We start from the raw sequence: 14,325 nt of genomic DNA, 5'->3' as shown, positions 1-14,325 counted from the left end.
AGGTGAGTTCACTAGATGATACATACTTGACAACTAAAGGAAGATTTGAGCTTTCATCTTTTGACTCTTTTGCTATCCTTTGTCTCCATCTTCTATCTCTTTTTCTTTCCTTTCTTCTTTCTTTTTCTCTTCCTTTTTCATTCTTCTTTCCATCTTTCTTTTTTCTTTCCTTTCTCATCATTATCATTTCTTAAGAATATATATTTATACATAGTAGCTCCAGTATTACTGAGATATTACTCTTTTACCCCCAGAGAATAGGGAACCTATTTTAGTTAGAGCTTATTAAATAATTTAGTTTTTAAAATCTCAAGATTCAACAGAACCTTAGAAATCATTTGGTATAATCTGGCAGTCATCCTAGCAGGCAGCCCTCCTACGCAATTCCCAAGAAACTCAAGCCTCTGCTTAAATACTTTCATGGACAATCCTGTAACATTTTTTTTTTAATTTATTCTTTTTTTAATAGATTTTATTTATTTATTTATTGGCTGCATTGGGTCTTCTGCCGCCGGCTCTCTCCAGCTATGGTGAGCGGGCACCACTCTTCATGGCGGCGTGAGGGCCCCTCACTGTGGTGGCCTCCCCCGCTGTGGAGCACAGGTGCCAGGCACGCAGGATCCCATAGCTGTGGCACACAGGCTTCAGTAGTTGTGACTCACGGGCTCTAGAGCACAGGCTCAGTAGTTGTGGCGCATGGGCCCAGTTGATCTGCAGCATGTGGGATCCTCCCAGACCAGGGCTCAAACCCGTGTACCCTGCATTGGCAGGCAGACTCCCAACCACTACAACACCAGGGAAGCCCCCATCCTATAACACTTTTCAACATCACAAACTTCTGACTTTTGCCTTGTCATGGTCTGTGATGGTTTTATCCAGAGCATCAGTGAGACAGTGCCTGTTTTTCTGGTCCTGGAGGCCAGAGATTTTTGTGGTAAATCTGCTTAAGATGATCAGGAATAGCAAGAACCAGAGAAATGGATCAAAACCATGGTTCTGAAAGACCCTGAGGGCTGGCTTATGGAAACCCCAGAAATCAATAGTTCCAAAGGACAGAAGAAGAGCTGACAATGGGACATAGGTTAAGGATCTGAATCTGAGAAAAAATGGAGTGTAAGAGAAACGTAACCAGAAATGAAGCAAGAGGGGTTCCTTGATGATTGCTTTAAGTGCTGTTGAAGTACCTGGAGCTTGTCACCTTCCACAGTCAGGAGGTGTGCATGGCTAAAGTGGGCATAAAGAGCAGGGGTGGAAGTGAATCACTGGTTATTTTTCCCTGTTGGTTTTCTTCACACTTCCAGAAAGAGCAGAATGGTCTATTACTTCCACCACATGGGACAGTGGACTTCTACAATGAATTGTTCTCTGAGACTAGACCAGCTTTCCACATATTTATATTATATTTATTTGCCTGTTAAAATTTCCTCACCAAATCCCATAGACTGGGAATCTGTGAACCTGGTGAATGTGGAGATGGGGTGAGTCTAGCTTGAGGGTCACAGATCATGGAGTTAAAATGGACCCAGAGACAACATCTAGGAATGAAGCTCAGAGACCCAACAAAAACTCAGTCTGAAGGGGATTGGTGGAGGCATAAATCAGGTAGATATTAAAGAGGCAAATTCTGAAAAAAATAAATGCACAACAGGCAGTTTTGTCTTGGGATATAAATGATAGATTCCAAAGGGAAGAGACCCTGAGATATAATTCCAAGAATTTTTTAGAGGTCTTTTGGTGGTTGAAGAGGAGCAATTGGTGGGCTTACACAACTTCTTTGCATACAACTTTTTCCTAACTCTGTCTACCCTATGCCCTGCCAAAGATAAGACTTGGCTGGAACTGCCCAGGATAAACCTGGTAGAAGACCCTATGGTCTCAGCAGAAAGGAGAAACATGGGAAATGGATTCCTGAAATCAAACTTCTGGGTATAAAAGTTTTATTACTTAATGTTAAAACTTATTAAAGTTTACATACCTAAGAAACAAAAGCAAAAATGGTAACTCTTAATGGACGTGGGTGCTGGTACCCAATTTGGGCTCAAGGCAGTTTTATTTTATTTCAGTGACAAAAGATACATGACAAGGATTTGAATTAAAAGGTGCTCTGTATTTTGGAAAACCTTGATGTTGACATTACACATGAAGCACAATTTTAATTGGCTGTGATAGAAAATTTAGATATTTCACTGGTCATTAGTGTAATTTGGGTTGGCAAATGCAGATCTAGAGTGTTTCAATAAAAAAAATGCAGGTGGAAACTGATTTATCCGGAGAAAGGATAAATCCTTTTAACTGATTTAACCTGGGAAAGACATTAGATTCTGCTTTTGGGATGCCCCATGATTTGGAGTATGTTGAGCTAAACTTGAATCCTCTGTTCCAAGGTAATAGTTGTTCATTCTGGAAGTCTGGTGTGGAATTACCATCTATGATGCAGTTCCCTAAAGAGCAATCCTGCCAAAATGGGACTAATAAATCATTAGGAAAAATATGTATCTATAGAATGAGAAAACTAATAAGGTTTCTCAATAGACTTTGAGACAAAATTTTAACACCTCTTGGGGACTGGTTAACTGCCTACTTTGTGCTTGGCACTCTTCTATATCAGGGATCAGCAAACTTTTTCTGTAAAGGACAGACAGCAAATGTTTCAGGCTTTGTGGGCCATCTGGTCTCTGTTGCAACTACTCCACTCTGTCCCTGTAGCACAAAAGCAGCCATAGACAATCTGTAGAAATGCAGGTGTCTGTGTTCTAATAAAACTTTATTTACAAAACAGGCAGTTGGCTGGATTTGGCTGCAGGCTGTAGTTTGCCAAACCCTGTTCTAGGTACTGAGTCCTAGATCAAAACTGGGTATTGATCAAAACAAATGAGGTTCTTATATGGAGCTTTCATTCTGGCACTAGGGTAGGGGTAGGGGAGCAGACAATAAAGAGAGAAACCAATAAGCAAGAAAAATATGACATTGTGGTAAGTGCTGTGCAAAGAACTAAAGCAGGATGCTGTGACAGATGACTTCTTTAGTGTGGTTGGGATGAAAGGCCACTCTGAAGAATTGGCACTCAGGTTAAACTAAGTGACACTGCAAAGGGAACCTCTGGTGAAGATTTACTAAGTTGGGATGAGCTTGGTATGTTCCAGGAACCAAAAGAAGGTCAGTGGGAACACAGTGGGTGAGAGAGAGAGAGAATTATTTCTTATGGAAATAACTCCAAAGAAAAATATATGCACAATGGTTTTCAGCTTGGATTTTTTTTTAATAGTGCAAAATTAGAAACACTATCAATTCCTTCATGGGAAGGAATGTATCTTATTTTTTCAATAACACAGAACTGGTACATAGGAGACTATCTGTTAATGTGGTCTAAACAATCTAGATTTCTGGCAAAAGGAAAATGACTGATTTGATTACAGCTGACCCTTGAACAACACACAGGTTAGGCAATCCAACCTTCTGCACAGCTGAAAATCTGCATATAACTTAGAGTTGGCGCCCTCTGGACTGAGGTTCCTCTGTATCCCTGATGCTGAGTCCGAGAATTGAACCAACTGCAGATTGTGTAGTATCATAGCATTTGCTGTTGAAAAAAATCCACATGTAAGTGGACCCGCACAGTTCAAACCCATGTTGTTCAACTTCTGTTGAGCGCTTATCCAGGAGTAGCATTGCAGGGTCATAAGGTATATGTATGCTTAGCTTTGGTAGATACTATTGAACATTTTCCAAAGTTGTCCCAATTTAGGTGCCTACCAGTAAGGTAAGAAAGTTCCATTGTTCCATATCCTTGCCAATATTTTAGCATTGTTGATCTTTCATTTTAGTCAATTCAGTGGGTATGTGGTAGTTTATTTTTGTTTAATTTTGTATTTTTTTTGATAATTCATTAAGGTGAGTATTTTTTCATGTATTAGTTGGCTATTTTGATATCTGATTTTGTGAAATATCTATTCAAGTCTTTTTTGCATTTTAAAATTGAGGATGTCTGTCTTTTTCTTATTGATTTTTCAAGAGTTCTTTTTGTATTCTGTTACACACATACTTCTATCACTTGATTCTCTTTCGTACTATGCATATTTTAAATATCACCTGATGCTCTTTTATACTACAGTGACTTTTATGCATCCAAGTCAATATTCCATATTCAATCTTCTTTGGCTAACAACACTTGCTAATCCTGCTCCATATGTGCCACAGACTGCCTCATGGTGAAATGTTCCCTTATCTCTTTTTGTTTTTTAACTTTTTGTTTTATATTCGAGTATAACCAATTAACAATCTTGTGATAGTTTCAGGTGCACAGCCATACATATGCATGTTTCCCTTCTCCCTCCAGACACCTTATCTTTTATTGTCAAGTACCTCAGCTTCTTCAAAATTCAGATGAAAACTTACCTCTTGGATGTCTTTGTGTATAAGCATCCATAATCTATAGTCACCTTAATACTGATTTTCTACTGTAAAGAAGGCTTATATGTTGCTTGTATTGGTCCTAAGTTTGTGTGTATATGTGTGTGTTTGTGTCTTAGCACATAGTTGATACTCAATAAATGTGAATTTTGTTGTCTAAACTACAAATAGTTGTAAATAAATATTTATATTATCATAAATTAATAATTATATAACTTAGATGTAATACATTCTAATAAATATTTATTTCCTTCTTTGAATAATTTCAGGAATTGCTTCACTTGATTGTCTTCATTTCTTTTTTAATCTCATCTGCAACTTCAGCCTTCTCAGCACCTGCAAATTAAAATGGGAAATTAAGTTGAGGAATAAATAAGTCAGAATTTATTGTTGAATAAAATGAAATAACCTCCCAAGAGTTTTATTTTTTTAATATTTAATTTTGTAAACATTTTATAATTTTTTAAATACAACAAAAATGCATAATAATTATAGGGTGAATTTTTGTAATCATAACCCAACTCAAGAAATAAGCCATTTCCAGCACTCAGAGGCCCTCTGTGAGGCTCTGCTCCATCAGACTTTCTCTCCCTTCAGAGTATCTTCTATCATTAATTTTATGGTACTTAATCCCTTGAATTTTTAAAAAATTGTCTTACCATATATTCAAACATTCCTGAATACTATAGTTTTATTTTGCATGTTTTTGAACTTTATATAGTTTGAGTCCTACTGTAAGAATTCTTTTAACTTGCTTCTTTGGTTCAACATTGTTTGAAAGATGAATTCATGCTGTGTGTCAAATCAATTTATTTTTATTTTTGCACATATGCCATTGTGTGAATGGAATTGTATGAATTACTATGATTTACTTATCTGTCCTCCTGTTGATAGACTTTTGGATTATCTGCAGTTTGGGGTTACGGCAAAGAGCGGTGTTATCAACATTCTTAAATAGGGAGCTTGTGAACATTTATACGCATTTCTAGAGTAAATACTCAAAAGTGGTATTACTGGTCATACGGTATGTACATCTTTAACGTTCTTAGATAATGACAACACAACACCACACATCAGCTGACAAGTGGATTGAAGTTTTACTGAGCATGGCCCTGCCCACCAGAGGGACAAGACCCAGCTCTACCCACCACCAGTTCCTCCCATCAGGAAGCTTGCACAAGCTTCTTAAATAACCTCATCCACCAGAGGGCAGACAGAAGAAGCAAGAAGAACTACAATCCTGCAGCCTGCAGAATGAGAACCACAATGGCAGATAGTGAGATGAAATGAAAAGGCACAGGATTATGTCCCAGATGAAGGAACAAACTAAAACCCCAGAAAAACAACTAAGTGAAGTGGAGATAGTCAGCCCTCCAGAAAAAGAATTCAGAATAATGATAGTGAAGATGATCCAGGACCTCAGAAAAAGAATGGAAGCAAAGATAGAGAAGATTCAAGAAGGTTTAACAAAGACCTAGAAGAATTAAAGAACAAACAAACAGAGATGACCAATACAATAACTGAAATGAAAAATACACTAGAAGGAATCAATAGCAGAATAACTGAGGCAGAAGAATGGATAAGTGACCTGGAAGACAGAATGGTGGAAATCAATGCTGCAGAGCAGAATAAAGAAAAAAGAATGAAAAGAAATGAAGGACGTCTAAGAGACTTCTGGGACAACATTAAATGCACCAACATTCACATTATAGGGGTCCCAGAAGGAGAAGAGACAAAGGACCTGAGAAAATATTTGAAGAGATAATAGCTGAAAAATTCCCTAACATGGGAAAAGAAACAGTCACCCAAGTCCAGGAAGCACAGAGAGTCCCAGGCAGGAGAAACCCAACAAGGAATACACAGAGACACATAGTAATCAAATTGGCAAAAATGAAAGACAATGAAAAAATATTAAAAGCAACAAGGGAAAAATGACAAATAACATACAAGGGAACACCCATAAGGTTATCATCAGTTGATTTTCAGCAGAAATTCTGCAGGCCAGAGGGAGTGGCATGATATATTTAAAGTGGTAAAAGGGAAGAATCTACAACCAAGAATACTCTAGTCAGCAAGGCTCTCATTCAGATTTGATGAAGAAATCAAAAGCTTTACAGACAAGCAAAAGCTAAGAGAATTCAGCACCACCAGACCAGCTTTGCAACGAATGCTAAAGGAATTCCTCTAGACGGACAGGAGATCAGCAACTTAAAACAACCTTGTATATATATAGACTGCTATATCGAAATCTCATGGGAACAACAAACCTAAAAACTACAATAGATACACACAAAAAAAGAAAAAGCAACCCAAACAAAACACTAAAAATGGTCATCAAACCACAGGAGAACAAAAGAGGAAGGGAAGAAAAAAGACCTACAAAAACAAACCCAAAACAATTAAGAAAATGGCAATAGGAACAAACATATGGATAATTACCTTAAATGTAAATGGATTAAGTGCTCCAACCAAAAGACAAAGACTGGCTGAATGGATACAAAAACAATACCTGTATATATGCTGTCTACAAGAGACCCACTTCAGACCTAGGGACACATACAGACAGAAAGTGAGGGGATGGAAGAAGGTATTCCATGCAAATGGAAATCAAAAGAATGATGGAGTAACAATACTCATATCAGACAAAATAGACTTTAAAATAAAGATTGATAGAAGAGAAAAAGAAGGACACTACATAATGATAAATGGATCAATCCAAGAAGATATAACAATTGTAAATATACATGCACCCAACATAGGAGCACCTCAATATATAAGGCAAATACTAACAGCCATAAAGGGAGAAATTGACAGTAACACAATAATAACGGGGGATTTATCACCCCACTTTCATCAATGGAGAGATCATCCAGACAGAAAATCAATAAGGAAACATAGGCTTTAAATGACACGTTAGACCAGATGGACTTAATTGATATTTATAGAGCATTCCATCCAAAAGCAGCAGAATACTCATTCTTCTCAAGTGCACACAGAATCATTCCCCAGGATTCACCACATGCTGGGCCACAATGTGAGCCTTGGTAAATTTAAGAATATTGAAAACATATCAAGCATCTTTTCTGACCACAACACTATGAGATTAGAAATAAACCACAAGAAAAAAAAACACAAACACGTGGACGTTAAACAATATGCTACTAAACAACCAATGGATCACTGAAGAAATCAAGGAGGAAATCAAAAAATACCTAGAGACAAATGAAAATGAAAGCACAATGATCCAAAACCTATGGGACGCAGCAAAATCAGTTCTAAGACGCAAGTTAATAGCAATACAATCTTACCTCAGGAAATAAGAAAAATCTCAAGTAGACAACCTAACATTACACCTAAAGCAACTAGAGAAATAAGAACAAACAAAACCTAAAGTTAGTAGAATGAAAGAAATCATAAAGATCAGAGCAGAATAAATGAAATAGAGACAAAGAAAACAATGACAAGATCAATGAAACTAAAACGTGGTTCTTTGAAAAGATAAACAAAATTGATAAATCTTTAGCTAGACTCATCAAGAAAAAAAGGGAGAGGACTCAAATCAATAAAATTAGAAATGAAAAAGGAGAAGTTACAACTGACACCACAGAAATACAAAGGATCATAAGAGACTACTACACGCAACTGTATGCCAATAAAATGGACAACCTGGAAGAAATGGACAAACCCTTAGAAAGGTACAATCCCCCAAGACTGAACCAGGAAGAAATAGAAAATATGAACAGATCAATCACAAGCACTGAAATTGAAACTGTGATTAAAAAACTCCCAACAAACAAAAGTCCAGGACCTGACGGCTTCACAGGCGAATTCTATCAATATCAAACACTTAGAGAAGAGCTAACACCTATCGTTCTGAAACTGTTCCGAAAAATTGCAGAGGAAGGAAAACTCCCAAACTCATTCTATGAGGCCACGATCACCCTGAAACCAAAACCAAAGATACCACAAAAAAAGAAAATTGCAGGCTAATATCTCTGATGAACATAGACCCAAAAATCGTCAACAAAATACTAGCAATCCGAATCCAACAGTACATTAAAAGGATCATACCCCAGGATCAAGTGGGATTTATCACAGGGATGCAAGGATTTTTCAATATCTGCAAATCAATCAGTGTGATACACCACATCAACAAATTGAAGAATAAAAACCATATGATCATCTCAATAGATGCAGAAAAAGATTTTGACAAAATTCAACACCCATTTATGATAAAAACTCTCCAGAATGTGGGCATAGAGGGAACCTACCTCAACATAAGAAAGGCCATATATGACAAACCTACAGCTAGCATCATACTCAATGGTGAAAAGTTGCAAGCATTTCCTCTAAGATCAGGAACAAGAGAAGGATGTCCACTCTCACCACTATTATTCAACATAGTTTTGGAAGTCTTAGCTATGGCAGTCAGAGAAGAAAAAGAAAGAAAAGGAATCCAAATTGGAAAAGAAGTTAAACTCTCATTGTCTGCAGATGACATGATACTATACATAGAAAATCCTAAAGATGCTACCAGAAAACTACTAAAGCTCATCAATGAATTTGGTAAAGTTGCAGGTTACAAAATTAGTACATAGAAATCTGTTGTATTTCTATACATTAACAATGAAAGAACAGAAAGAGAAATTCAAGGAACAGTCCGATTTACCATCTCATCAAAAAGAATAAAATACCTAGGAATAAACCTGCCTAAGGAGACAAAAACCTGTACTCTGAAAACTATGACACTGATGAAAGAAATCGCAGATGACATGAACAGATGGAAAGATATACCATGTTCTTGGATTGGAAGAATCAATACTGTCAAAATGACTATACTACCCAAGGCAATCTACAGATTCAAAGCAATCCTTATCAAAGTACCAATGGCATTTTTCACAGAACTAGAACAAAAAATCTTAAAATTTGTGTGGAGACACAAAAGACCCCGAATAGCCAAAGAAATCTTGAGAAAGGAAAATGGAGCTGGAGGAATCAGGGTCCTTGACTTCAGAATATACCACAAAGCTATAGTCATCAAAACAGTATGGTACTTTCACAAAAATAGAAATATAGATCAGTGGAACAGGATAGGAAGCCCAGAAATAAACCCATCACCTGTGGTCAGTTAATCTACAACAAAGGAGGCAAGACTATACAATGAAGGAAAGACAGTCTCTTCAATAAATAGTGCTGTGAAAACTGGACAGCTACATGTAAAAAATGAAATTAGAACATTTTTTAACACCATACACTAAAATAAGCTCAAAATGGATTAAAGACTTAAATGTTGAGACAGGGCACTATAAAAAGTCTTAGAGGAAAACATAGGCATTACACTTTCTGACATAAATCACAGCAATATCTTTTTAGATCCATCTCCCAGAGTAATGGAAATAAAAACAAAAATAAACAAATGGGACCTAATTAATCTCAAAAGCTTTTGCACAGCAAAGGAAACCATAAACAAAACGAAAAGATAACCCCCAGATTGGGAGAAAAATATTTGCAAATGACGTGACCGACAAGATATTAGTCTCCAAAATTCACAAACAGCTCATGTGGCTTAACATCACCAAAACAAACAACCCAATCAAAAAATGGGCAGAAGACCTGAATAGACATTTCTCCAAAGAATAAATACAAATGGGGACTTCTGTGGCAGTCCAATGGTTAAGACTTTGCCTTCCAATGCAGGGAGTGTGGGTTTGATCCCTGGTGGGGAGCTAGGATCCCACATGCTTCATGGCGCTCCCCCCCCCAAAAAAAACCCCCAAAACATGAGACAGAAGCAATATTGGAGCAAATTCCATAAAGACTTAAAAAAAAATGGTCCACATTAAAAAAAAAAAACCTTTAAAAACCTTTAAAAAAGAAACAAGAAGACATACAGATGACCAAGAGGCACATGAAAAGATGTTCAACATTGCTAATTATTAGAGAAATGCACATCAAAACTACAATGAGGTATCACCTCACACCAGTCAAAATGGCTTTTATAAAAATATCCACAAACAATAAATGCTGGAGAGGGTGTGGAGAGAAGGAAACCCTCTTACACTGTTGGTGAGAATGTAAACTGGTATAGCCACTATGGAGAACAGTATGGAGGTTCCTTAAGAAACTAAAAACAGAGCTACCATATGATCCTGCAATCCCACTCCTGGGCATATATCCGGAGAAATACAGGGTCTGAAAGGATACATGCACCCCAATGTTCATTGCAGCACTGTTTACAATAGCTAAGACATGGAAGTAACCTAAATGTTCATCAATAGAGGAATGGATAAAGAAGATGTGGTACATATATACAATGGAATATTATTCAGCCATAAAAAAGAATGAAATCATGCCACCTGCAGCAACATGGATGGACCTAGAGATTGTCATAGTGAGCGAAGTAAGTCAGAGAAAGACAAATATATGTTATTGCTTGTATGTGGAATCTAAAAAAATGATACAAATGAACTTATTTACAAAAGAGAAACAGGCTCACAGACTTAGGGAACAAACTTATGGTTACGGGGGGAAGGGTGGGGAGAAGGGATAGTTAGGGAGTTTGGGATTGACATGTATACACTGTTGTATTTAAAATGGATAACCAACAAAGACCTACTGTAGAGCACTGGGAACTCTGCTCAGTATTATGTAACAACCTAAATGGGAAAAGAATTTGAAAAAGAATAGGTACAAGTATATGTATAACTGAATCTCTTTGCTGTACACCTGAAAATATCACAAATTTGTTAATCAACTATACTGCAATATAAAATAAAAGTTTAAGAAAATCCAAAAAACAAAAAACAAAGCTATCCACCCCATCGGCTGGCCAGGAAAGAATAACAAAAAAACAAAAACAAAAACAACAAACAAACAAACAAACAGAAGCCCTGAGAGTTCAAACACTGCCTCCACTACTGAACTGCTGTTGATTTTCAGCCCAGGTTCAATTTCACTACCTGGAAAATACATTAACACCGACACAGAGAGTTGTAACAGAAAATAAATGAAGTATCAAATATAAAGTGTCTAGTGCAGTGCTTTGCACATGATAGGTTCTTTTTTTTTTTAACATCTTTATTGGAGTATAATTGCTTTACAATGGTGTGTTAGTTTCTGCTTTATAACAAAGTGAATCAGTTATACATATACATATGTTCCCATAGCTCTTCCCTCTTGCGTCTCCCTCCCCCCCACCCTCCCTATCCCACCCCACTAGGTGGTGACAAAGCACCGAGCTGACCTCCCTGTGTTATGCGGCTGCTTCCCACTAGCTATCTATTTTACATTTGGTAGTGTATATATGTCCATGCCACTCTCTCACACTGTCACATCTCACCCCTCCCACTCCCCATATCCTCAAGTCCAATCTCTAGTAGGTCTGTGTCTTTATTCCCGTCTTGCCACTAGGTTCTTCATGAACTTTTTTTCCCCTTAGATTCCATATATATGTGTTAGCATACTGTATTTGTTTTTATCTTTCTGACTTACTTCACTCTGTATGACAGACTCTAACTCCATCCACCTCACTACAAATACCTCCATTTCATTTCTTTTTATGGCTGCGTAATATTCCATAGTATATATGTGCCACATCTTCTTTATCCATTCATCCGATGATGGACACTTAGGTTGCTTCCATGTCCTGGCTACTGTAAATAGAGCTACAATGAACATTTTGGTACATGACTCTTTTTGAATTATGGTTTTCTCAGGGTATATGCCCAGTAGTGGGATTGCTGGGTCGTATGGTAGTTCTATTTGTAGTTTTTTAAGGAACCTCCATACTGTTCTCCATAGTGGCTGTATCAATTTACATTCCCACCAACAGTGCAAGAGTGTTCCCCTTTCTCCACACCCTCTCCAGCATTTATCGTTTCTAGATTTTTTGATGATGGCCATTCTGACCGGTGTGAGATGATATCTCATTGTAGTTTTGATTTGCATTTCTCTAATGATTAATGATGTTGAGCATTCTTTCATGTGTCTGTTGGCATTCTGTATATCTTCTTTGGAGAAATGTCTATTTAGGTCTTCTGCCCATTTTTGGATTGGGTTGTTTGCTTTTTTGTTATTGAGCTGCATGAGCTGCTTGTAAATCTTGGAGACTAATCCTTTGTCAGTTGCTTCATTTGCAAATATTTTCTCCCATTCTGAGGGTAGTCTTTTGGTCTTGTTTATGGTTTCCTTTGCTGTGCAAAAGCTTTTAAGTTTCATTAGGTCCCATTTGTTTATTTGTGTTCTTATTTCCATTTCTCTGGGAGCTGGGTCAAAAAAAATCTTGCTGTATGTCATAGAGTGTTCTGCCTACGTTTTCCTCTAAGAGTTTGATAGTGTCTGGCCTTACACTTAGGTCTTTAATCCATTTTGAGTTTATTTTTGTGTATGGTGTCAGGGAGTGTTCTAATTTCATACTTTTACATGTATCTGTCCAGTTTTCCCAGCACCACTTATTGAAGAGGCTGTCTTTTCTCCACTGTATATGCTTGCCTCCTTTATCAAAGATAAGGTGACCATATGTGTGTGGGTTTATCTCTGGGCTTTCTATCTTGTTCCATTGATCTATGTTTCTGTTTCTGTGCCAGTACCAAACTGTCTTGATTACTGTAGCTTCGTAGTATAGTCTGAAGTCCAGGAGCCTGATTCCTCCAGCTCTGTTTTTCTTTCTCAAGATTGCTTTGGCTAGTTGGGGTCTTTTGTGTTTCCATACTAATTGTGAATTTTTTTGTTCTAGTTCTGTGAAAAATGCCAGTGGTAGTTTGATAGGGATTGCATTGAATCTGTAGATTGCTTTGGGTAGTAGAGTCATTTTCACAATGTTGATTCTTCCAATCCAAGAACATGGTATATCTCTCCATGTATTTGTATCATCTTTAATTTCTTTCATCAGTGTCCTATAATTTTCTGCATACAGGTCTTTTGTCTCCTTAGGTAGGTTTATTCCTAGATATTTTATTCTTTTTGTTGCAATGGTAAATGGGAGTGTTTTCTTAATTTCACGTTCAGATTTTTCATCATTAGTGTATAGGAATGTAAGAGATTTCTGTGCATTAATTTTGTATCCTGCTACTTTACCAAATTCATTGATTTGCTCTAGTAGCTTTCTGGTAGCATCTTTAGGATTCTCTATGTATAGTATCATGTCATCTGTAAACAGTGACAGCTTTACTTCTTCTTTTCCGATTTGGATTCCTTTTATTTCTGTTTCTTCTCTGATTGCTGTGGCTAACACTTCCAAAACTATGTTGAATAATAGTGGTGAGAGTGGGCAACCTTGTCTTGTTCCTGATCTTAGTGGAAATGGTTTCAGTTTTTCACCATTGAGGACAATGTTGGCTGTGGGTTTGTCATATATGGCCTTTATTATGTTGAGGAAAGTTCCCTCTATGCCTACTTTCTGCAGGGCTTTTATCATAAATGGGTGTTGAATTTTGTCGAAAGCTTTCTCTGCATCTATTGAGGTGATCATATGGTTTTTCTCCTTCAGTTTGTTAATATGATGTACCACGTTGATTGATTTGCATATATTGAAGAATCCTTGCATTCCTGGAATAAACCCCACTTGATCATGGTGTATGATCCTTTTAACGTGCTGTTGGATTCTGTTTGCTAGTACTTTGTTGAGAATTTTTGCATCTATGTTCATCAGTGATATTGGTCTGTAGTTTTTTTTCTTTGTGACATCTTTGTCTGGTTTTGGTATCAGGGTGATGGTGGCCTCACAGAATGAGTTGGGGAGTGTTCCTTCCTCTGCAATATTTTGGAAGAGTTTGAGAAGGATAGGTGTTAGCTCTTCTCTAAATGTTTGATAGAATTCGCCTGTGAAGCCATCTGGTCCTGGGCTTTTGTTTGTTGGAAGATTTTTAATCACAGTTTCAATTTCAGTGCTTGTGATTGGTCTGTTCATATTTTCTA

This window comes from Balaenoptera ricei, chromosome 20 (assembly GCF_028023285.1).
Source record: "Balaenoptera ricei isolate mBalRic1 chromosome 20, mBalRic1.hap2, whole genome shotgun sequence".
NCBI lineage: Eukaryota > Metazoa > Chordata > Mammalia > Artiodactyla > Balaenopteridae > Balaenoptera > Balaenoptera ricei.
This window is presented reverse-complemented; position numbering follows the sequence as displayed.